This window comes from Eumetopias jubatus, unplaced genomic scaffold (assembly GCF_037043125.1).
Source record: "Eumetopias jubatus isolate StellerSeaLion01/CBP00866 unplaced genomic scaffold, mEumJub1_p1.0 scaffold_6, whole genome shotgun sequence".
NCBI lineage: Eukaryota > Metazoa > Chordata > Mammalia > Carnivora > Otariidae > Eumetopias > Eumetopias jubatus.
The window spans coordinates 87,788,369-87,815,358 of NW_028274812.1; positions in this window are offsets into that span (position 1 = coordinate 87,788,369).

Genomic DNA, 26,990 nt, shown 5'->3' on the forward strand with positions numbered 1-26,990 from the left:
GAACTAGAAAAAGAACAACAAACAAAACTCCAAAGCAGTAGAAGGAAGGAAATAATAAAGATTAGAGCAGAAATAAATGATGCAGAAACTAAGAAACAACAATTCAGATGAAAGAAACCAGGCACTGGTCCTTTGACAAGATCCACCGAATTGATAAGCCTCTAGCCAGAACCATTAAAAAAACAGAGACAGAGGACTCAAATAAACAAAATCACAAATGAAAGAGGAAAAGTAACAATGAACACTACAGAAATATAGATGATTGTAAGAGATTATGAAAAATCATATGCCAACAAATTGGACAACCTAGAATAAATTGATAAATTCCTAGAAACATATAACCTATCAAAACTGAAGCAGGAAGAAATAGAAAGACTGACTGAACAGACTGATCACCCACAATGAAATTGAATCAGTAATCAAAAAGCTCCCAACAAAGAAAAGTCCAAGACCACATGGCTTTACAGGTGAATTCTACCAAATATTTAAAGAGTTAACACTTATTCCTCTCAAACTATTTAAAAAATAGAAAATAAAAACTTCAGAATTCATTCTATGAGACCAGAATTTCCCTGATATCAGGCCAGATAAAGACACTACAGAAAAGGGCATACCACAGGGGCACCTGGATGGCTCAGTCAGTTGAGTGTCTGACTTCAGCTCAGGTCATTATTTTGGGGTCCTGAGATGAAGCCTCCTGTAGAGCCCTGACTAGAGCCCTGAGTTGGGTTTCATGCTCAGTGGGGAGTTCGCTCGCCTGTCTTCCCCTCCCCCCACTCATTCTTTTCCTCAAGTAAATAAATAAAATCTTTAAAAAATATGTAAAAAAAGAGAACTACAGGCCAATATCCCTGATGAACATAGATGCAAAAATCCCTAACAAAATACTAGCAAATCAAATCCAACAATATTTAAAAAAGTCATTCATCATTATCAAATGGGATTTATCCCTATGATGCAAGTATGGTTCAATATTCACAAATCAATCAACATGATACATCACATCAAGAGAGAATAGAAACCATATAACATCAATGGATGCAGAAAAACCATTCGACAAAGTATAACATCCATTCATAATAAAAGCCCTCAACAAAGAAGAATTAGAGGAAACATACATCAACATATTAACATATTAAAGGCCTTACATTAAAAACCTACAGTGAATATTATACTTAATGGGGAAAAACTGAGAGCCCTTCCCTAAGGTCAGAAAGAAGGATGTCTACTCTCACCAGTTTTATTCAACATAGTACTGAAAACCTAGCCATAGCAATCAGACAAGACAAAGGAATAAAAGGCATCCAAATTGGTAATGAAGAAGTAAACTTTCACTATTTGCAGATGACATGATACTCTGTATAGAGGACACTAAAGACTCCACCAAAAAACTACTAGAACTCATAAATGAATTCAGTAAGGTTGCAGGATACAAAGTCAATATACAGAAATCCATTGATTTCTGTACACTAATAATAAAGCAAAAGAAAGAGAAATTAAGAAAAAAATCCATTACAATTGCACAAAAAATAATAAGATACCTAAGAATAAACTTAATCAAAGAGGGGAAAGACCTATACTCTGAAACTATAAAACACTGATGAAGAAATTAGAGATAACACAAAGAAAGAGAAGACATTCCGTGCTCATGGATTGGAAGAACAATTATTGTTAAAATATCTATACTACCCAAAATGATCTACATATTAAATGCAAACCCTACCACATACCAACAGCATTTTTCACAGAATGAGAACAAACAATCAAAATTTGGGGAACCAAAAAAGACCTCCAATAAAAGCAATCCTGAAAAAGAAAAACAGAACTGGACATATCACAATTCCAGATTTCAAGTTATATTTGAGAGCTGTAGTGATCAAAACAGTATGGTACTGGCACAAAAATCAACTATTTTAAAGGTAAACTTGTTCTTGTCTTACATAGTGTTAACCTAAAAAACAAAAAATATTACCTTCCTTCAAAACTAGTATATACTTTCACCACAATCTAATCCCTTCCTTCCTTCACTGTCTCCCTACGTGAGAGAATAATTTATATTTATGGCCTTCACTATCTCAGAAACCACTTTCTTTTTATTCCCTTGTTGTCTGGCATCTACTCCTACCCCTTTTATAAAATGTTCTTCACAAGGTCATCAATTCTCCCATATTTAGGCATTTAAATATACTTTTTATTTAAGTCACACATTTATTTATATGATTCCCTGCAATTTCTTGAAGCAATCTTATATTCTGGCTTCTGCTACAAATAATTTTTTCTTCTTATGAAAATAATAGCCATAATATATTGTGCGCTAGTGACTCTGCTAGAATCTCTACATCTTTATTATATTTAGTCTTATTACATTACATTTAGTCTTTATTGCATTACATTTTATTATATTAGGATAATGACAATCTTTCAGGTTAGAAATTATTCCTTTATCACAGATCAAGAAAGTGAGGCTCATAGAACCTATGTCAGTTCCCCAAGTTAACTGCTTCATTTAAAGACTTTGTTTTTTCTTATATTCCACATATTATGGCGTTTCCTATGATTTCATTACAGTCTCTTCTCTCTCCTTATTAAACTCTATTCTCTGAAAACATCATCTTTTATAATGTCAACTGCCTTTACCAGATAGACTGACTTAAATTTGAACTCAATTGCATTATCTCCCCTACACCCTTTCCTCCTTCTATCCACATATCCCTATCTCTAGGAGTTTCACTTTCCTATTATTGCCTTTTGTACTCAACATTCTCAGCTAAATAGTCATGAAAAATAAAGCATCTTGGGGCGCCTGGGTGGCTCAGTCATTAAGTGACTGCCTTTGGCTCAGGTCATGATCCTGGAGTCCTGGGATCGAGTCCCACATCGGGCTCCCTGCTCGGCAGGGAGTCTGCTTCTCCCTCTGACCCTCCTCCCTTTCATGCTCCCTCTATCTCATTCTCTCTCAAATAAATAAAATCTTTAAAAAAATCTAAAAAAAGACATTATGATTAAACAGATCAGGAAAGAAAGCTTCAGGAAGGTAAAGAAAGGGGAATACAGGTCTTAGTCCTCTCATGCTCTCTCTCTCTCTCATTCTCTCTCTCAAACAAATAAATAAAATCTTTAAAAAAAATAAAGCGTCTTGATTCTCCCACACCTCAGTTGTCCTGTTTATTCTATTGATGACTATTTATCCTAACCATTATCTTCTTTCCATTAGCAATGCTGTAAAGTTGATCAAGCCCTCACTGTTTTTGCCTAGGCTACATCAATAGCTCATTGCAGGATCATTGTGAGTCTTATAGAGAATGCCAAATAAATCTTCCTAATGTGTGTCTGCTTTCATATGAACCTCCATGAAGTTTTTGCTTAAGTCTGGCAAACAATTCCTTCCTTTATAGAGACCCAATTTCTTTAACAGAAACAAATCACCCAGAAGTAATCTGTGTATAAGTCAAACAGAATTAAAGAAACTAGAATTACTCACTTATACACATTCGTTTGCTCTTTTTGGAGACAAGGTAAATTCTTTTCCATACATATCTTATAAATTTTATTTATTAATTATATTAGATCATAAGTAATTTGAAAGAACTATGGTAAGTATATTTATATTTATGTATGTGTGTATGTATTACACCACAATGTGTAGTATTTGTTTTAAAAACACCAGCCATCCTACATTTTAAAATGTGTTTCTTTTGGAAATTGTGTATTTTCTAAAGAATTTGGAAGCTTAAAAAATTTTCAGAAACAGAAAATCAATCTCTCTCTCTCTCTGTCTCTCCATACACAAGTGTGCACATATGCACCATATATATGTGTATATGCATAAGTTTGGGAGTATTTTTTAAACTGAAGTCAATGTATTTACATGTAATTTATTTATTTATTTATTTGAGTGTTCTTTCCCACTTTTTAATGTATCTTGATCACTTTCAACAGGTACTTATGTTCTCCATGAAAAATCATATTTTTTCTGTATGTCAAAGGTTTGATTTATACTGTATATAATTAGAAAAGAACAGACTGTGTAAAAATGAAGGGGAAGGAAAAAGGACCATCAAGCAAAGGTCTTCAGTTCTAAAATACTGTTTTTTTATTTTTTGTGTATATGTATTCTGAATTTATTATGCTCCTTTCTCATTGTTTTTTTTTTTGCCTGATCTATGAATCATAGATAGATATATATAATTATATATGCTGAGGAATTAAAACAAATGATTAAGAAAATGCAATATTTAGTACTACTTATAAAGTAAAAACATTTAATTTATGGAACTGTTCCACCTTTTGTGTTCTATAGACTTTTTTTTTTAATGTTGTACACAATTCCTTCAAACTGTACTAGTGGGTTGAAAAGAACACTTATCCAAATATAGGTTTGAAATTATAATTGGAGAGCTAAAAATCCATGCTACTAAATGTTTCCTTCTAATGGCATTAAACATATGCCTTAAAGACATCCAGTTTAGGGGAAATCAAATTTATTGGCTTTAAAAGTCAAAAAGATAACATCACATGATAAAGGCAATATAAAATTGTCTGTGGCAGAGATGAAAATATTCACCAAATGTTCCATTTACTCCTCTGTATTTCCCATCTCTACTTACAGAGCCACCTGATTGTGTTAACCAATGAAACTTAAGAATATCGCATGTCAGCGGGCGCCTGGGTGGCTCAGTTGATTAAGCGACTGCTTTCGGCTCAGGTCATGATCCTGGAGTCCCGGGATCGAGTCCCACATCGGGCTCCCTGCTCAGCAGAGAGTCTGCTTCTCCTTCTCACCCTCCTCCCTCTCATGCTCTCTGTCTCTCATTCTCTCTCTCAAATAAATAAATAAAATCTTTAAAAAAAAAAAAAAAAGAATATCGCATGTCATTTCTAAGCTGAAGCAGTACCACACTTATGCACAATTCTCCAGTCTTTTTTACCTCTTTTGTGTCCATTAAAGAGGTTATATAGTGCAAGAAATACAGCCGTAGATGATGATGCTTCTGTCAGTCTGAGCTCTTGAGAAACTATAGAAAGCACAGACTTCCCCTGCAAAACCACATAATTGCCACATTAACCTGTAGGGTAAGCAAAGACAAATGTTTGTTCTGATAAGCCAGAGAAATTCTAGGGGTCAATTTGTTAGTACAATATAACATTATCTATACTAGTAATAAAATAACAATGACAACTTCAGACAATTCTTTTATTGTGCATGTTGTTTTAAGACTAATATTGTCTCTTTATCATAGCACTGCATATAATTTCTCACTCAGAATATAGGTCTTGTGCAGAAAGAACATCATTCTGAAGGTAATCCTGACAGTAAATCAGGCTCCAAAGAAAATTTTACCTCATTTTAGATAATTTCTGGTAGTTTTCAAAGTTTAAATACTTTAATCATTTAATGCTGCCAATAACCAACATCATGGCACAGAATCTACTAAAAAACAACTTGTTGTATATTCTTCCACCTTAGCTATTATATAACTATTAAAACCCAGAAAATAATGGGTCCAAATTTATTTAATAATTTATTCAATTTGTTCAATAAATGATCCAGGAACTGAAGTATCTACTTGACCTACAGTCAGTGAAACATAAAATATGAAAAGACACAGATAACACATGTTTTGATACACTTTATTATAAAACTATGTATAAGTTGAAAAGAAAAAGTTTTTTGTAAAGACAGCCTTATTAAGAGATACTGTTGAAGAATAACAGTCATTTCTTTACAAATGTTTAGTGTATATAAATGTGTGTATATACATATATTTGTAATTCACATTCATTAATAGTTTCAACCTTATATACTTCAGCAGCCATTTTTTTGGGGGGACAATATGGCATCTGAGACCCTTTCCAAAGTTGGAGCAGTAAGCTATTCTGTACGTCTCATGACAGGCAAGATTCTAGCTTCCACTACAGGCTAAAACAAATATCTACTCGTTTTATCTAACCCTTGGTAGTTAGAGTGCTGGACACTTAGACAAAGTGAAACAATTCAGTTTTACCACCTGGTTTTTTAACTGGTTCAATGACACAAAGAATTAGGGAGTAGGTTAGAATTTATTAGTTGTAGCCACAGTCATACTGTAGAAGTCTCAGTACAAGCAGAGTTCTCCAGTATTCTGGATGATTCTGTCTTCCTTCTGGTAGCTTCCCAAGTATTTTCTTTCCTGGTCCCAGTAACCTGTATCAGTTTTAGTTGTTTGAAACCAAAAACACTGACAAATTCATCTTTGCAGAAGGTTATAATGTACCTTCTATGTACTTATCTATTGATATATACTGCCAAAACACTTCCACAAAAATAAAATATATTGTTTTTTGTGTTATAATTCTTAGGAAAGATATGAAAAACCTCATAATCACTCAACAGATGCTATTGAGTTTTAAAGAAATGCTTTGTAAACATTATAACAGGATGAAGTGCAGTCTGTTCTTTAGTTCTTAAATCAAGTTAGTCCATTGAATTTTAATGAATGTTTCATTCCAGATATTTTTCATCTCAGGTACGTGAATCCATTTAAGTGAATAAATTGTATGTTTGAGAATTTGTATTTGAAAAAAGAATTTCAATTTATTTTATATGAAATAAATGATAGCCATAGGATCTATCACCTCTACCCATAAATAGAATTGCCATAGGAGATATAACAAGGAAATCCTTTTTGAAGTTGATAAAGAGGAAAACAATGTTTTTTGTTCTATTTACCATAAATTGAGGGTTCTAGAGGGGAGGGGGGTGGGAGGATGGGTTAGCCTGGTGATGGGTATTAAAGAGGGCACGTTCTGCGTGGAGCACTGGGTGTTATGCACAAACAATGAATCATGGAACACTACATCACAAACTAATGAGGTAATGTATGGTGATTAACATAACAATAAAAAATTTAAAAAATCCCCCCCAAAAACTATAATGAATTATAATCCATATTACATTGTAGAAACAAGGCTGAAAATTTTGATATAATCCATTTTCTTTTGCACTTTAAACAAAAATTCCACTTTAAATTCTGTCTGCAAGATTCTGCAATTCTCTCCTACATACTAAGTAACATGATTAACTTTTACTGTAAACTCTCCACCAATTAAAAGTAATGTTGTGGTTAAATAGTTTCTGGTTAACTATAATTAATTTGGAACTACTTATGGATGTATCCTTTAGGATCCCTGTATCTTGCTTTAAAAATGGTATGCTAAATAAACAAAAGGAAAATAAAAAGATGTGATTCTTTCCTTGGTGTTGCTAGTATGATTCTGAGCACCAGTGCCCATCATATTAGACTATAGAAAGAGGATATGAGGACTTAGTCTAATGTTTCACCAAAGTACTAAGATACGGTTATTTCAGAGAACTGATGCAGATATTTAAGATGAATTTCCTGATGTGAATCTGTGTCAGACTCTGCCTCCCCTGACTGATGCTAAAGAACTACCTATGTGTGCAGCCTTGCCAAGTTCACAGATCACTGGAAATCCAGTGTAGATGAACTTAGGAATTCTTTACTAATAGGTAGGGCATGTGATATTCTGTAAGAGTGGGTCTTCCCTCCCTTTGAAAAGCAGCCATCTCTCCCATCTTTATCTTAATCAGGTTCTTAATGCATGTGACCATTCCTAAGACTGTCTTCATCCTTCAACTTCAGTTATCCATTTAGACTCCTGGAAAGCAACTGAAAAGCCCCTCCCCTCTCTCCTCTTAGGGTCAATCTGTGTGGATTGTACCAACTGGGCTCTTATTTCAATACAGGCAGAGTTGACACTCAAAGCTTTAATCAGTTATTGAAACTTATTGGACTGTTTTGTCAGTGACCTTTCTGTCCTTAAGACTCCTTTAGAAACGGTAATGTTTAACCTCATACCTGAGTATCATATGCCAGCTTTCTAAAGAGAACTGGTCTTCCCCAATAGGTCAGACTCATTTCTCCTTACTTTACCTCTCCCCCCAAATTGATTGATTTTTCCTGTTGGGCAAATGTAAGTCCTTTATACTTCATTGTAAACATTTTCTTCTTGTTCTCTCAGTGTGAAGTTTTTCTTCAGTGAATTATTTAAGAATGGGAATTAGTGAAGTAGTTGGTGAAATAAGTTGGAGAGGAAAACTGTGCTTTCTTTGTATCAGGTTGGTTAAAATTGTCAGTTTTTTTAACTTTTTCCCATTGGCCTTATTTTCCAAAAGTTATTCATTTTTGCAGCTCCGGCCCAAACTTTTCAAGTTTTTCATACTTTATATCTTGTGTCTGAATTCTCTATTTATACTTCAGCTGTATTAACCTTATTATTTTCTTTTTTGGAAGTTAGTACAATTTTAAAAGGCAAGATTTTAAAAATAAATAATTTCCTTATTAAATATTTCTCATGTATTTTAGAATTATATGTGTAAATATAATTTAAAAATAAACCAGCTTAGCAAAAGATGTCTGAAAAGAAAAATGAAACATTATTACTATGCTAAGCTCATATTAAGAAAACATATCACTTATCACTTATCATTTTAACCCACATAATTCTCTGGGCATGAGAGATACCAGGAGGGAACAACACCGTGCTTATATGAGATTTTGTTTTTAATTTTATTACAGGAAAAATATAATAAATGGCATAATCAAATGCTAGTTTTTCTTGTACATTATTGCATTTTATTTAGACTGCCATATTTTTATCTGTGAATTTGGTAATTTCTGCCTCTTTTAAACCTTACAGTCTGAGAATTTTCTTTGCCTCTGTATCATCACTATTAATAATGAAACTCCATTTCAGTATCTACAAAAGTATAATAATTCATAGACTTTTTTTCAAGGTGTTTATAATCAATCTTTAATGTCGATGACCATACCTATAATGGATGGGAAATATCATTTAAGCATCTGTCAACATGAGACTGACTTCTATGAAACATAAAAATATTACTCTGCAACTGATACTAGGTAATCACTATTGTCTGGGTAAAATCTTCCAGTAATTTTCTAGTATTTAGATTGTCTTGATATTCTATGCTCTGGGCTACTTGATTTCTTATTAATGTCCTGGAAATTTCTGTTTTTCTGTCACCAGAGCTTATGTTTAAGTCTACGTTCAGCAAAGTTGAATGGTTTAAGTGGAACAAAGCAAATATATAAATTAAAGACAACCATACTATTGATAAATACTCTCAGTCTAATCCAGGTGACTTACATGGATAACTACCATTTATTACAATTTGAAGAAAGCATGGTGGAGGGACGTCCAGTTGGTTACTTAGACAAGTCTCCACAGGATGGCAGCATATTGGTATTATCACTATGTAGCATGATCTGCTTCTCTAATGAGCATCCATTAATCTTAGAAATTGGACTCCCTTAGTGCAGCCTGAGGCAACAAACACAATGGTAGTTACAAGACATGCATAAAAATCATAATATTAATTTGTTATCTTAATAAATATTTTATAATAAGTGTTTATTAGATTGATGGTCACTGACTGTACTTTGTTCATAGACAGATCTACATAGTAATTCAAATTAAAATCATGAGGTTTCTTAATATGTGTGGAATTTACCAAGGGAAAACATGAAATGCTGTTCATTTTTAGTACATTCTGTCTACAAAAACCCTGAAATGCCCACTTCCACTGACGGGTTTTACCAACCCCATCAAGTAGATACTAGTACTACTACTACTACTACTACCACCAGCACCAGCACGACCAGCACCAGCACCACCAGCACCAGCGCACCAGTACCACCAGCACCACCAGTACCAGCACCACCAGCACGACCAGCACCACCAGCACCACCAGCACCACCAGCACCACCAGCACCACCAGCACCAGTACCAGCACCAGCACCACCAGCACCACCAGCACCACCAGCACCAGTACCAGCACCACCAGCACGACCAGCACCAGCACCAGTACCAGCACCAGCACCACCAGCACCAGTACCAGCACCACCAGCACGACCAGCACCAGCACCAGCACCACCAGCACCACCAGCACCAGCACCAGCACCACCAGCACGACCAGCACACCAGCACCACCAGCACCAGTACCAGCACCACCAGCACCAGTACCAGTACCACCAGCACGACCAGCACCACCAGCACCACCAGCACCAGCACCAGTACCAGCACCAGCACCACCAGCACCACCAGCACCACCAGCACCAGCACCAGTACCAGCACCAGCACCACCAGCACCAGTACCACCACCAGCACCAGCACGACCAGCACCACCAGCACCAGCACCAGTACCAGTACCACCAGCACGACCAGCACCACCAGCACCACCAGCACCACCAGCACCACCAGCACCACCAGCACCAGTACCAGCACCACCAGCACCACCAGCACACCAGTACCACCAGCACCACCAGCACCAGTACCAGCACCACCAGCACGACCAGCACCACCAGCACCACCAGCACCACCAGCACCACCAGCACCACCAGCACCAGTACCAGCACCACCAGCACCACCAGCACACCAGTACCACCAGCACCACCAGCACCAGTACCAGCACCACCAGCACCAGTACCAGCACCACCAGCACGACCAGCACCACCAGCACCAGCACACCAGTACCACCAGCACCACCAGCACCAGTACCAGCACCACCAGCACGACCAGCACCACCAGCACCAGCACACCAGTACCACCAGCACCAGCGCACCAGTACCACCAACACCACCAGCACCACCAGCACCACGAGCACCAGCACCAGCACCAGCACACCAGTACCACCAGCACGACCAGCACCACCAGCACCACCAGCACGACCAGCACCACCAGCACCAGTACCAGTGCCACCAGCACGACCAGCACCACCAGCACCACCAGCACCAGTACCAGCACCAGCACCACCAGCACCAGCACCAGCACCACGAGCACCACGAGCACCAGCACCAGCACCAGCACCAGCACCACCAGCACCAGCACCACCAGCACCACCAGCACCAGTACCAGTACCACCAGCACAACCAGCACCACCAGCACCACCAGCACCAGCACCAGTACCAGCACCAGCACCATCAGCACGACCAGCACCACCAGCACCAGCACACCAGTACCACCAGCACGACCAGCACCACCAGCACCACCAGCACCAGTACCAGCACCAGCACCACGAGCACCAGCACCAGCACCATGAGCACCACGAGCACCAGCACCAGCACCAGCACCAGCACCGCCAGCACCAGCACCAGCACCACCAGCACCAGTACCACCAGTACCACCAGCACGACCAGCACCACCAGCACCACCAGCACCAGTACCAGCACCACGAGCACCAGCACCAGCACCAGCACCACGAGCACCACGAGCACCAGCACCAGCACCAGCACCAGTACCACCAGCACCACCAGCACCAGCACCAGCACCACCAGCACCAGCACCAGCACCACCACATCTCTACCCTACTACTTCTACTAGCTGTTCTTCATGTTTCCATGGAAGGATGTTCTTTGGCATACCCTTGAGACCCCTCCTTGTCTTCTGTCTTCTCATTTACTCTATTGCTGTAGTGGAGTGACTTTACCTGATTAGTGGGTTTAGAAGGAAAAATCAAACACACTCAGATCAACTCTGTCCTGTCTTCTCTTCTCTCTTTTTCTGGGGAACTCTATATGTAGGCAACACAAATACTCTTTTGTTTCTCCAGGATATAACTTTTACAGAAGTAAACCTCTATGTGAAGAGGGCTTACTAGATCTGTTAGCTATTATTACTGGTTGCAAAATTCTGTCTAAATCTGAGTCATTATTTTTAAGTCTACTTACATATAGATTTAAGTCATAATGCTTCAAATCCAGCTTTATCCATATTAAGATTTTTTTTTCCTACATCTGCCTTCCCCTGCCTTATTTCTAAATTATTTCAGAATTCAGTCAGAGGTGATATGTATTATTTACTGGGCCCTGCTATATTCCTTAAGACTTGCTACCATTCATGGGATATCTACTAAATGCTGAAGTGCTTTTCATAAATGGGATGGTTACTCTTATTATCATCATTTTATAGATGTGAGCACTGAAGTCTTGAGAAATTAAGACATCTGTTAATGGTCACATTCCATGTGTCAGTTATCCATTGCTGTGTAACAAATTTCTCCAAAACTTAGTGGTTTAACACTACACCAACTTATTAATGAACAATTTCTGTGGGTTGGGAGTCCAGCTACACCTTAGCTAGGTCCTCTGCTTTGGGGTGTCTCAAAAGGCTGCAATGGAGGTGTTGGCCTGAGAGCCGTAATGTCATTCGGAGGATCAAATGGAGAAATACCTGCTTTTACATTCATTCAGTTGTTGATGGCAATATATTTCCTTGCAAGCTGCAGTTGGGTGGAAGTCAGCTTCACTTCCTTGCCACATGGGCCTCTTCCACATGGAAACTTGCTTCATGAAAGCATGCAAGTTGAGAAGGCAATAAACAAGGTCTACTAGCCAAATTGAGATGATAATCTTTTGTAACCTAATCATGGAAATGACCTCTCATCACCTTTGCTGTATTGTATTGGTTAGATGCAAGTCACTAGGTCCAGCCCACACTCCAGAGAAAGGGCTTACATAGGCCATGACTACCAGGAGATGGAGATCATTAGAGACCATCTTACAAGCCAGCCTACCACACTGCAATTCTGTGCAAGAGTCAGGATTTGGATCCAAGTATTCTGATACCATTCTCCCAGGCATGTCAATAATCCAAAGAAGTTTCTGCCCTGGACCACATTACGATTGTTTAGCTATATGATTCTCCATTTCTAATTTTCTGTTTCTAGGAAGCCCATATCTAATAAACAGAATCTTTTTTAGAAGATTTAGAATATTGATCAGGTTATGGTCAAGTTTTCACTTGGGCACCACTTTGAGCTGACTTTATTCATATCTATTATGATATATATGTATATATATAGCTCCCAGATGAGGATCTTTTTCCTGGATTATTTAATTTCTCAAAATCAATTATTTCGATAACAAATTATTCCTAAAGTAAAACAGATTTCTTATTTTTAATACTATTTTTTTAAAGATTTTATTTATTTATTTGACAGAGAGAGACACAGCAAGAGAGGAAACACAAGCACGGGGAGTGGCAAAGGGAGAAGCAGGCTTTCTGCCGAGCAGGGAGCCTGATGCAGGGCTCGATCCCAGGACCCTGGGATCAGGACCTGAGCCAAAGCAGTTGCTTAACCAACTGAGCCACCCAAGCGCCCCTTTAATACTAATTTTTAACACTAATTTTTAATACTAAGGAAGTGATTCTAGATTAAATATAGTGATCAAGTTAAAATAATCTTTTACTAAATACTCTCAGTATTTATAAAATACTTTATTAAATTAAATTAAATTATTAAAATACTTTAATAAATACTCTCAGTCTAATCGAGGTGACTTACATGGATGTAAGAGAAACTGTAAAAGACAGTTTTATATTTCCATATATATTTTAAAGTCAAGTATAATTCTCAATTATTTATACTCTCCAAATTACAATGGCATACTGAGTATCTATACGAGTCTGCAAATTGAACTGAGCATATTGCTTGAGATAAGAGGAAATCACCAAGTCTTATGAGAGTATGTGTTAAGTCTCTTTTCCTCTTGTGTATTTTTCTTAATGCACAACATCAACATTATCAGTAAGATTCATAAAATAATCAGAGTCCACATCCAGGGGCATCAGAATTTTGCCAGTGGATATAAATTATTTATTATCCATTGAATTATATTATAACACTTTAGATAGTTTCTTTATTTTCAAATCATTTTCAGTAAGTGGGGATTTCACATATTTCAGGTTTAGGCTCTTCTTTCCCTCAGGCTCAGACTTTCATTCAAGTAGATATTGATTTATACATAAACACTTAACTAGACCAGTGAGGTATCTATTTATAGTAACTTGCAGTAGTCCTACAATAACACAAAGTATTCCCACTTAATCCATTTGTCTATAAATGTAAATTTTTGTCTTTCACATTTCTGAAAGTAGTATGGACCTATCGGTAAGAATAAACTCTGAAACACAAAAGTGCTCTATTTGTCCAACACAGAGTAACAGGTCAATCCAAATTGTTATTACTTGCTTTTAAAAGGAAATCCTCAAAGTGCCCCACATTTCTGAATAATGTTGTTAGATCTTGTGACATTTTACAATCAACACTTACAGTATTTGTACATCTCCCCTTTGTTCGCTATTCTGTGAGCTTTCTCAATTCTCCTAATTTTCTTTGTAATAGCCACTGGAAAAGCATAACATTTCATATGAAAAAATATCATGCTTGCCCTTTCATAAAAATCAATATAAATTGTGGTTTCTTCCTCATTCTACTTAGACATTGTCAGATATAACTATGCCCTCAGAAAGATCTTGTAACCATCAACGATATTTTTTCTGTTAGCACAGTAAAAATCTACAATACTTTAGCTTGACAAATTAAAGAAGAAAATGTAGGCACTTTATTATAGGTTACTTAGCATGAGAATGCATAGGGAATATAATCACTGTTGCTGCTTTTTTCCCATTATATCATATGATATTAATTATGATTATTTAAATTAGTTAAGAAAGATAATCCTTAGTAATTCAAAAGTGTATCTGAATTGAAGTATTGTTGTCTGACTGACCTTTTAAAAATAAAATGTACTCTAAAAATCATTTATTTTATAATTGCAAGTAAAAGTACATTTGAAATAATCATTTTGAGGCTCAACATTTCCTATAAAATATAGGTTAGATGTAATACAACCACGCATGTTTTAGAAACAGAGCCTAAAGAAAAAGTGTTCCTCAATTCAGTCCAACAAAGGGTTTAATTTAGGTCATGAGAACATTAAGTTCTTTCTACAATAACCATTTATGAAGTTATCCCCACTGCTACATTCAAAATCTGCCACATAGTAATGAAAAGCTATTAAACAAACACAAAATGAAAACACTTTTGATCCCACATTTTACTGTCGATATATACCAACCTTATTCTATACCAAATTGTATGGCTGTTTGTGGACTTATAAGACTGTTTTTTCTATTGGGTTTTTATTAATAACCCTTTTTATATTTTTGGATATTTGAGTTAGGAGTGTTGGTGTTATTTATAAAAATAAGATTCATTTATTGTTAAGTCTAAATGTGAGACAGCATATTTGGAAATATATAGAACCCACATATTATGAGAGTGGGAAGTCTCTAAACACACCAATCTTGGGTAAAATATCAATCAAGTGTGAGGAAGAGAGAGAATCTAATTTGAAGATATATCTGCATAAATAATATAGTGATCTAGACCTTGCTGTGTAATAGAATTATATTTTGAACATTCAAAAAATTATCCAGGTTCCATCTCCAGATATTCTGATTCACTGTCTTGGATGGGACCAAAACGTCTGCATTTCTAAATATACTTCAGTAACTTTCATATGCAGCTAGCTTTGGAAATCATTTAAATTTTTTGATGGTAGAAATTAGTATTACACAGCATGGTTTGTATATTATAAAAACATAAGATAAAAATGATTATTTCTCATGAAAGGTTGTTATGATTAGCATTATAGTATTAAATGTTTGGAGAATTCTTTCTGTAGATTCTGATAGTAAAGAAAATAGAGATATACCAGGATTTAACTAATTAAGCCACATAAATTGAGAAACAAAATATCTCTAATGCCAATAGGAAGAGCTTCTAGGCTGAAGCTTGGTGAGTAGTATTAACAAAATAGAACATATCACAGAAGGTAAATGGGGTAAGCAGAATAATAGCTCCCTCCCAAACAAAATATTAAGGTACTAATGCCTGATATATATGAATATGTTACATCATATGACAAAAGGGCATTAAGAGGCAGATGGTATTAAGGTTGCTAGTCACCTGACTTTATGATAAGGATATTACCCTGGATTATCTGACTGGCCCAGTGTAATTACAATCATCCTTGAAATGGAAGGGGGAGGGGTGCCTGGGTGGATCAGTAGGTTGGGCATCTGCATTTGGCTCAGGTCATGATCCTCAGGTCCTGGGACTGACCCCGCATTGGGTTCCCTGCTAAGCTCAGAGCCTGTTTCTCTTCTCCCTACCCTCCATGCTCGTGCTCTCTCTCGCTATCTCTGTCTCTCTCTAGCAAATAAATAAATAAATAAATAAATAAATAAATAAATAAAATCTTTTTTAAAAAATGGAAGCGGGAGAATGATGCAGTATGAGATGGATTTGACCTGCTGTTGCTGATCTTGAAGATGGAAGAATGGAACCATGAGCCAAAGAATGCAGCAGTCTCTAGAAGCTAGAAAGGACAAAGAAATGTATTCTCCCCTAGAACCTCCAAAAGGAATGTAGCCTTGCAGATACCTTGATTTTAGCCCAGTAAAACACATTTCAGACTGCTGATTTACAGAACTGTAAAATAGTACATGTATTTTACACCACAGAGTTTGTGATAATTTGTTATAGCAACAACAGAAAACTAAAACAGTAGATAGAACACTAAAATGGGGACCAGGGTTGTCAATGTGCAGCACCCATGCTGAAGAAGAAAGTGGAATTAATCCGGGAGCATGTATAATCCAGCACTAAGGCATGTGCTCTCTTTCAAGGTGGAGATAGTCCAAGTGGTTTCCAAGATTGTACAAAGTATTACTTGAGACTATTTTCCTTTTTTCTCTTTTTCTTTCCTTTCCTTTAGTTCTCTTTCCTTCCTTCCTTCCTTCCTTCCTTCCTTCCTTCCTTCCTTCCTTCCTTCCTTCCTTCTTTCATCTACCTTTCTTTCTTCCTTTTCATTCTGTTTTATTCTCTATTTACCATGGAAACTTTTAATGGCAAATTAAAATTTAATAGCAAATTTAATGTTTCATATAATTTATCTAAAATAAAACATATTCTGGATAGACAATACATATAATTCTGGTCATTAGAAAGACCCCATTGAACCCAAAATTCCCTATTGAAAACTTGGCAAGTTAACATTCACCTATACATTAATCTGTGTGAGGTTAGTTAGTGAAAGTCACTCACTTTCATTCTTATAAGTGTTCATCCATGACTAAAAAATTCCTACTCCTACAAGGAGTAGGACTTTTATCAGCAAATCAGATGTGCAACCATTTTTTTTCTTGACACACAAAATTCTGTACAAAAATGTCAGTCTATTTTTAGACATTTTGATGTCTCATTAATTATGAGGATATTGACCATCAATGTATAAAACATTTTTACACTGCATTAAATATTTCTTACATCCACCCAAACAAATGCTTCTCTTTTTATCCCTTTCAGTACTTTCAGTACATATACCTAATTGGACAAATTTTTCATTATAGTCTCACAGTTCTTTTTTATCATATATGTAGGCTCTAGCTTCATAAGAGAGTAATATCTGCAGAAGCAGAGAACACATACATACTTTGTAGTATCTCCAAACATGTGGTGACAAGGGCCCAGTTTTCTTGTAAATACATCTCTTTTAATTAAACAATTCCCATTAACTTATATATTAAACCATGTATTCCCATTGGCCCTTGATAGAAGCAGGTCAACAAGATTATACTACATATAGAAAAAAAATTGAAATTTTAACTTAAAAAATGATTTGATAATTGATTAGTAGGAATAAAATGAAGTGCCTTGTTTTTTTCTTACTGTGAGTGCCTCAGTTTTTTCACTCTGGTGTTATACCTCTTATTTTTGTGATTAAAATAACACAAACCTTTTCATTGTATGGTGATGAGAAAAAGGAATTGCATGAATCAGATAAATTAGAATTAGTATTATATTGTACATTCTGATATTTACTTGGTCCAGAAACCCTCTCTATAGTTACATGTTTTAATAAGTGCTTACTTTTGGCCATTATGACTGATTTAAGATTCACTGCATTACTTCTTTCTATTTTTCCCTCTAGTGGAGTGACTTTGAATTGCAAAATAATCTAAGAATGGCAAAGTCCAAGTAGAAAATCAGTCAGGACATATGAGGAACAGGTCAGTCATAATTCATGGTGAGAATCATTGTCCTCTTGTTAATTTTTCCTCCAACATATTTATTGGGCACCTATACTGTTCATGCTGTACTAGGCTCTGGGCCTTTAAGAGGCATGAAAATCACTATGACTGTTCTGTCCACTCGCTAGAGAGTTTCCTGATCATTCACAGTTTTCTGGGCATGTCTCTCCAGTTCTTCAGTATTGTTTCCCAGGATGATATTTCTTGAGGTTTTCAGTTTTTTTGAGCAGAATTTGTTCATAAATTCTGTCAATGTACTTTTTATTTCTCTCTCTTTTTCTTTCTCTCCAAAATAATTTTTCACTCACATTTTAGTACTCTTTCCTTATTATTCATTCCAAGAAGTCATAGGTACTTTCTCTAGAATCCATACCACTTCAACTCCTTCAATGCTTCCTCCCTATTAATGATAATTAAGTCCAGATGTTGTCAATTCCCTTCCTGCTCTCACAGCTTCAAAGATAAAATGTTCATTAGGTTCATTGAGTCAAATAAAAATATCGTCAGATAATTTGCTATTAGGACCTGAGGCTTTTACTATGTTTATTACAAACAACTTCTTATACCAGGTATTTATTGTCATTCATTTATATTCTTTACATGTTCATTCCGTATATACATATATATGTTGGAAATTAGCTGGCTTTTAATATATATAGTAATATTAATTAGTTGGCTTTAATATATATAGTAATTTTAATTATTATATTAAAAACAAAATAATTTCCTGGCACAGAGTTGAAGTTTTGTACTCCATCCTTTAGTATAAAAGGAAATTCTTTCCTTCTTTTAACAGCTTAAATTAAGTTGATTTTTTTTAGTCAAATGTGCAAAAATCTAAAATTTGATACAAATTTCTTTAAAAATAAACATTTATTTATCTTTGTTTGTTGTTTTATAGATATGCCCAGAGGCATCGAGTACATTTCTATAAATGAAAAGTAAATCTGTGGGATGTTGATAACAGACAAGACTATTGCCAATTATATCACATGCATCTGGTAGGAGAGGTGATTTAGTTTTGTTCAAAATAAAAGTGAACAGGGGCACCTGGGTGGCTCAGATGGTTAAGCATCTGCCTTCAGCTCGGGTCATGATCCCAGGGTCCTGGGATCGAACCCCGCATCGGGTTCCCTGCTCCTTGGGAGCCTGCTTCTCCCTCTGCCTCTCTCTCTCTTTCTCTGTCTCTCATGAATAAGTAAATAAAATCTTAAAAAAAATATATAAAAGTGAACCTATTAATATTTCTACCTGAGAATTTGTGTATTTTAATATTAGACTGAAGGTCATAATGTTTAATTTGTTTAACCAGAACATTTTTTATTCAAATCATATTATATTGATTAATTAAATAAAAGACTGGGACTCAGTAAACAACAATTATAAAATATGTCTGAAATATTGTATTATCCAACCCTGGAATCCTGGCAGGCAAAAACACTGGATAATGAGATTCTTTTAATATATATATTTTTTAATAAAGATCTTAAACATTTCCAGCTAAATGTCTTAAATTTTCAGTTATATACAGGCTCACTTGACTTATAATGAACAAACCTTAAGTCATTTGGCTTTTAAGTTTATTAATAATTGGGAAAAATTTAAGGCTATAAAAATGTCATAGGTGGTGAGGCTGAGCATTAATGTAATCTACTTATCTTTATGGTGTCTTTTTTTTTTTTTTTGTCTGCAATACCTTAAACCTTAGTTCAAAAATGGTTTTTAGTAGCTTGATTACATTGGTAAAAACATTTTAAAAATCATTAAATCTATTTAGAACTATCTACTACTTAAAGCAGCACTAAACTTAATATGACGGTCTTTAAACAAAACACTTGTGCCATACTTTATTTAGGTCTTACAATGGAATCTTTGGAAATGTGTGCTCTCTGTGAAAAATGACTAATATTCTATTCCCTAAAGTATATCTTTAAGAATGATTCACAAGAACATCCAATGGTATCTCATGGTTAACCACAGTTAAAGCTTCTGATAGGGCCAAAAGTGTCTGGGGTCAACCTGTATGACTTAAAGAGTTTCTCCACCAAACTTAGATAATAAACAAGAAATTGTGATGTGAAAAGCAGTCAGGGATTCTCAATTTAACTATAGCTGTTATTTTTCACCCACTGTTGCTGAGAAGTAGAAACTCTGAATTTTAATCTATGGAATAAAAATGGAGTAACACCTGGCCAAGATTTTGTGGGTATTTTTAAGGGATTGGAACCTTATGCTGATAAAAATGAGAGTGCAGGAACAGATAACTAGCAAAGAACTAATTCTGAAAATACAAAAACCAATTTTCAAGGTAGTTCCATGGGACTTGGTTCTTATGGGGAATGATTCTCATGATTCCCACTGGAAACATATATGATATCTTGGGTCCAGAGATAATAATTAGGAAGGTTTGGCAGTAAAAATAGATCTAGGTGTGATCTAGGAACTGTGGTGGCAAAATATGACTGTTTACCTGATATGTTCTTTAAACCAAGAAAATCAATAACACATATGCCATTCCATGATAATATTTACATATACCTGTCCTCAATTATGTGAGACTGGGCAAATTTTTGTATATGCCATACAGTATTAATAATATTTTTCCCATATAAAGTTGGTCAATGAAGCAATTCTTTTATTTTCCTTTATTGTGACATGATTTAAAATATTTTTTTTATTTTCCCAGATATAAAATTTTTATATAGAATCTCAAGAAGGTCAACTTGGGACCAATGTTATAGATATCTTATTATTCATGTTGTTGTAGGAAATACTGCAATAAATTCCAGTAATATTTCTTTTCTTATGCAACTAACATTAGTTTCCTTGTCCTCCATCTATAAATCCTGTATTTAAACTGATCTGTAATTTGTGAGTTATTCAAGTATGGCACAATGGAAAGTATTCCAGTAAATGTGAGTCTACTATGCTCAGGAAAATTTGTGTTTAGATACAGAATTTATTTGTGGCTTTGGCATGAAAAGACTATTACTTCCATCCTCCCTTCTTGTGTTAATAAATTTTCAATAATTTTGTCATGAAATTAGAATATAGTAAAATCTTTTTTCTCATAACTTTATTGTAAAAATTTTCAAGTACATAAAAGTTGATAAGAATTTCACAGTGAATATCCATGAATACATCAACTAGATTCTGTAAATAATATTTTACTGTATTTGCTTTATAGCTCTCTCTATCCTTATATTGACCCATTCGTACACCTTTTTTTTTCTTAATGCATCGCAGATAAGTTAAAGACATCAGTATACTTTATCCCAAATATATCAGCATATGTATCAGTCTTAAAATGTGTTTCTTTATATAAACCCAGTTCCTTTAGCAATGTTATTTAAAAATTATTTTTTTGGCTTGAAGGAAGATGGCAGCAGAGTAGGAGGACCCTAGGCTCATCCTATCCCATGAATACAACTAGACAACTATCAAAACATCCTAAAAATCCCAGAAATCAACCTGAAGACTGGCAGAACAAACTCCAAAACTAAAGGTAGAGAAGAGGCCATATTGAAGAAAGTAGGAAATGTGGAGATGCAGTTTGGGAAAGAAATGGATCATAGCTACAGAGGTGGGGAGGGAGCCACAGTCATGGAGAAGGACAAGAGACAGAATAGCACACAGGGGACCACATGGGGAAAACAAATCCTCATAGCAATTGGCTTGGGAAATAAGAGGGCCTGGATTTCATAAGTTCTTGCAAACAGTGAGGCTTAAAGCCTAAAGTTTTAAAGGTCACTGGGCTTGGCTCAGGGTGACCCCATCAGCATTGGGGCTGCTCTCTAAGAGAAGGCAGAGCAAAGAGCCCATAGACATACAGTGTGGAAATAGCAATCAGAAGAGTGCCTAGGGCACACAGTGGTGAAGTTATTCTCCCATCTCAGAGTGCATCCCAGAGAGGCAGCATCCATAGAGAGACCCCTCCAGGAACAAAGGAACTGGAGGATGCCATTTCCCTTGCCAACTCCTCAACATAAGTACAGGGCCATCTCCAGGAACCAGCAGAGTGCTGGTTCTCTACATAACCCAGAGGTTTTACAGGGCCTCAGTTCTGGCAGCAGAGGCACAGGTCTCATGTCACAAGCAGAGCAGAGCATACCTAGTTGAAATTTTACACATTCAGGCCAGGGATGAAATGCTGCACACAGTAGGCAAAGAGAGTCTTTGCAGATGACTGGCTTGAAGGATAAAGCATCCAAGACCCAATAGCAGAGCACATGCAGCACTCATTGTAGGCATTCCCTGAAGCACCAGGGACTGGGGAACAAGGGACAGTACACTGAAGGGCACTAAATAACTTCTTCATAAGGGCATTCTCTTTAAGAACAGGAGATGCAGCTGACTTTTCCAACACAGAGAAGTTGGCACAGAGACTTAGAGAAAATGAGAAGACAGAGGAATTTGTCCTAAATGAAAGAACAGGATGAGGCCATGGCTAGAGATCTAAGTAAAATGCATATAAGTAGCATGCTTGATAGAGAATTTAAAGTAATGATCAAAAAGATACTTGCTGGACTTGAGAAAAGAATAGAACGCATCAGTGAGACGATTAACACAGAGATAAGGAATAACATAACAGAGATAAAGGACTCAATAAATGAAATCAGAGATAAACATGATGGAATGAAGAGCAAATTGAAAGAAGCAGAGGAATGAATTAATGACCTAGAAAACAGAATAATCAAGCTGAACAAAAAAGAGAAAAAGGAATTAGGCAAAACAAGAATAGACCTGGAAATCAGTGACTCCATCAGAGGTAATAACATTCAGATTTTAGGAGTCCCAGAAGAAGAAGAGAGAGAAAGGGGGCAAAAAATTTATTTGAAGAAATAGCTGAAAACTTCCCAAATCTAGGGAAGGAAACAGATATTCAGATCTGGGATGCACAGAGAACTCCCAACAAAATCAACCAAAGCAAATCCACACCAAGACATTAAAACGGCAAAATATAGGGATAAAGAAAAAAAATTTCTTAAAAGCCGCAAGACGAAGGAGAGAATTACATGCAAGGGAAATCCCATAAGGCTATTAGGGGATTCTCAGCAGAAACTTTCCAAGCCATAAGAGAGGGGCATGATATATTCAAAGTGCTGAATGGGAAAAATCCAAAGCTAACGATATTCTATTCAGCAAGCATTCAGAATAGAAGGAGAGATAGTTTCCCAAAGAAAAACTGAAGGAGTTCATACCTAACTATCAGTAATTACTTTGAATGTAAATGGATTAAATGCTCCAATCAAAAGACATAGAGTGACAGAATGTACTAAAAAAAAAAAAGACCCATCTATTTGCTCCCTCCAAGAGACTCATTTTAGACCTAAAGACACATGCAGATTGAAAGTGAGGGAATAGAGAAACATTTATTATGCAAATGGTGTCAAAAGAAAGCCAGAGTAGCAATACTTATATCAGACAAAGTGGGCTTTAAAACAAAGACTGTAACAAGGGGCAAAGAAAGGCGCTATAAAATAGTAAAGGGGACAGTCTAACAGGAACACATAACAATTATAAATACCTATGCTCCCAACATGGGAGTGCCTGAATATAAAAAATAGTTATTAACAAACATAAATAACTAATTGATAATAATAGAATAATAGTAGGGGCTTTAACACCCCACTTATATCAATGGACAGATCATCTAGAAAGAAAATCAACAAGGGAACAATGGCTTTGAATGACACCCTAGACCAGATGGATTTAACAGATATATTAAGAACATTCCCCCTTAAAATGGCAGAACTACAAACAGAGCCTAAAGCCAACAGAAGAACGGAAATAATAAAGATTAGAGCAGAAATAAATTATATAAACACTAAAAAAATAGAATACATCCATAAAACCAGGAGCTGGTTCTTCAAAAAAAATTCAATAAAATTGGTAAAACTCTAGCAAGACTTATCAAGAAAAAAAGAAGAAAGGACTCAAATCAATGTTAAAGTGAGAAAGGAGAAATAACAACCAACACCAAAGAAATGCAAACAATTATAAAACCATATTATAAAAAATATATGCCAACAATTGGACAACCTAGAAGAAATGGTTAAGTTCCTAGAAACATATAACCTATGAAAACTGAAACAGGAAGAAATAGAAAATTTAAACAGATTGATTACCAACAAAGAAATTGACTTAGTAATAAAAAACAAACAAACAAAACAAACAAACAAAAACTCCCAAGAAACATAGGTCCAGAACTAGATGGTACACAGGCAATTCTACCAAATATTTAAAGAAGAGTTAATATCTGTTCTTCTCAAACTATTCCAAAAACTAGAAAAGGAAAGAAAACTTCCAAATTCATTCTATGAGGACAGAATTACCCTGGTACCCAAACCAGATAAAGAAACCATAGAAAAAAAAAACTACAAGCCAGTATCTCTGATGAACATAGATGTAAAAATCCTGAACAAAGTACCAGCAAACCAAATCCAGCAATACTTTAAAACAAAAAATTCACCATGATCAAGTGCCTTTATTCCTGAATTGCAAGGATTATTCAATATATTCAAATCAAACAATGTGATACATCAAATCAACAAGAGAAAGGATAAGAATCATATGACCATACCATTCAATAGATGACCAAAAAAAAAAAAAAAAGCATTTGACAAAGTACATCCATTCAGGATAAAAACCCTCAACAAAGTATGGTTTTTAGAGAGAATAACCCTCAACATAATAAGTGTCATATATGAAAACAAATAGCTGACATCATCCTTAGTGGGGGAAAGCTGAGAGCTTTTTCCTTAAGTTCAGGAACAAGAAAAGGATGTCCACTCTCATCGCTTTTATACAATATAGTATTGGAAATTCTTAACCACAGCAATTAGACAATAAAAAGAAAGAAAAGGCATCCAAATTGGCAAGGAAGAAGTCAAACTTTCACTATTTGTAGATAACATGATACTAATTATAGAAAACCCAAAAGACTGGACCAAAAAACTGCTAGACAGTTCTAAATAAATTCAGTAAAGTCTCATGATACAAAATCAATGTACAGAAATCCCTTACAATTCTCTATACCAATAATGACGTAGCAGAAAGATAAATTAAGGAATCAATCCCACTTACAACTGCATCAAAAATAATAAGATACCTAGGAATAAATGTCACCAAAGAGGTGAAAGACCTGTGCTCTGAAAACTATAAGACACTGATGAAAGAAACTGTAGACAACACAAAGAAATGGAAAGACATTACATGCTTGTGGACTGGAAGAACAAATATTATTAAAATGTCTATACTATCCAAAGCAATCTACACATTCAATGCAATCCCTACCAATATACCAACAGCATTTTTCACAGAGCTAGAACAAACAATCCCCAAATCTGTATGGAACCACAAAAGACCCCGAATAGCCAAAGCAATATTGAAAAAGAAAAGCAAAGCTGGAGGCATTGCAATTCTAGACTTCCAGCTCTAGTACAAAGCTGCAGTCATCAAGACAGTATGGTACTGGCACAAAAACAGACACGTAGATCAATGGAACAGAATAGAAAGCCCCAAAATAAACCCACAATTGTATGGTCAATTAATATTTGACAAAGCAGTAAAGAATGTGCAATGGGAAAAAGTCTCTTCAACAAATGGTACTGGGAAAACCGGACAACTACTTGCAAAAACATGAAACTGGACCGCTTTCTTACAACATACACAAAAATAAATTCAAATGGATTAAGACCTAAATGTGAGACCTGAAACCAAAAACATCTTAGAAGAGAACAAAGACAGTAACTCCTTTGACATTGGCCTTACCAACATTTTTCTAGATAGGTCCCCTGAACCAAGGGAAACAAAAGCAAAAATAACTATCGAGACTACATCAAAATATAAAGCTTCTGCACAGTGGAAGAAGTAATCAACAAAACTAAAAGACAACCTACAGAATGGGAAAAGATATTTGCAACTGACATATTCAATAAAAGGTTAGTATCCAAAATATAAAGAGAACTTATAAAACTCAACACCCTAAAAAAAATAATGCAATTAAAATAGGCAGAAGACATGAACACACATTTCTCCAAAGAAAATGTCCAGATGGTCAATAGACACATGAAAAGATGTTCAACATCCTTTACCATGGGGAAAATGCAAATCAAAACCACAATGAGATATACCTCACACCTGTCAGAATGGTTAAAATAAAAAACACAAGAAACAACAGGTATTGGTAAGGAGGTAGACAAAAGGGGCCTTCCTGCACTGTTGGTGGGAAAGCAAACTAGTGCAGCCACCGTGGAAACGGAAAACCTCCGTTCCTAAAATATATATATATATATATATATACATATATATATATATATATGTAATCAATATTATTCAGCCAAAAAAAAGAAAAAGAATGAAATCTTGCCATCTGTAACAACATGAATGGATATCTAGAGTATAATGCTAAGTGAGATGAATCTGAAAAAGACCAATCTGTATAATTTCACTTATATGTGGATTTTAAGAAACAGAGTAAATAAGCAAGGGGAAAAGAGAGAGAAACCAAGAAACAAACTCTTAACTACAGAGAACTGGTTACCAGAGAAGTGGGTGGGGGAAAGGGTTAAATAGGTGATGGGCATTAAGGCGTGCTTTTGTGATGAGCACCAGGTATTGTATGGAAGTGTTGAATCACTATATTGTACATCTGAAACTAATATAACATTGTATTGTTAGCTAGAATGAAAAATAAAACTTAAAAAAATAAAAAATAAAATAAAATAATTATTTCTTTGCTTTTTTTTTTACTGGTATTTTTCCTCTCTTCAGAATGTTGTCCTAATATCTTTAAAGAATTTACTTAAGATTTATTTATTTATGGGGGGAGGGTAGAGGGAGAGGGAGAGAGAATCCCAAGCCAACTCCCTGGTGAGTGTGGAGCCAGATGCAGGGCTCCATCTCAGGACCCTGAGATCATGACCTGAGCCGATCATGATCGAGAGGAGTTGGCTGCTCAACTGACTGAGCCACCGAGGTACCCCTATCTTTAAAGAATTTAAGGCTAGTTTTAAATTACTTGATAT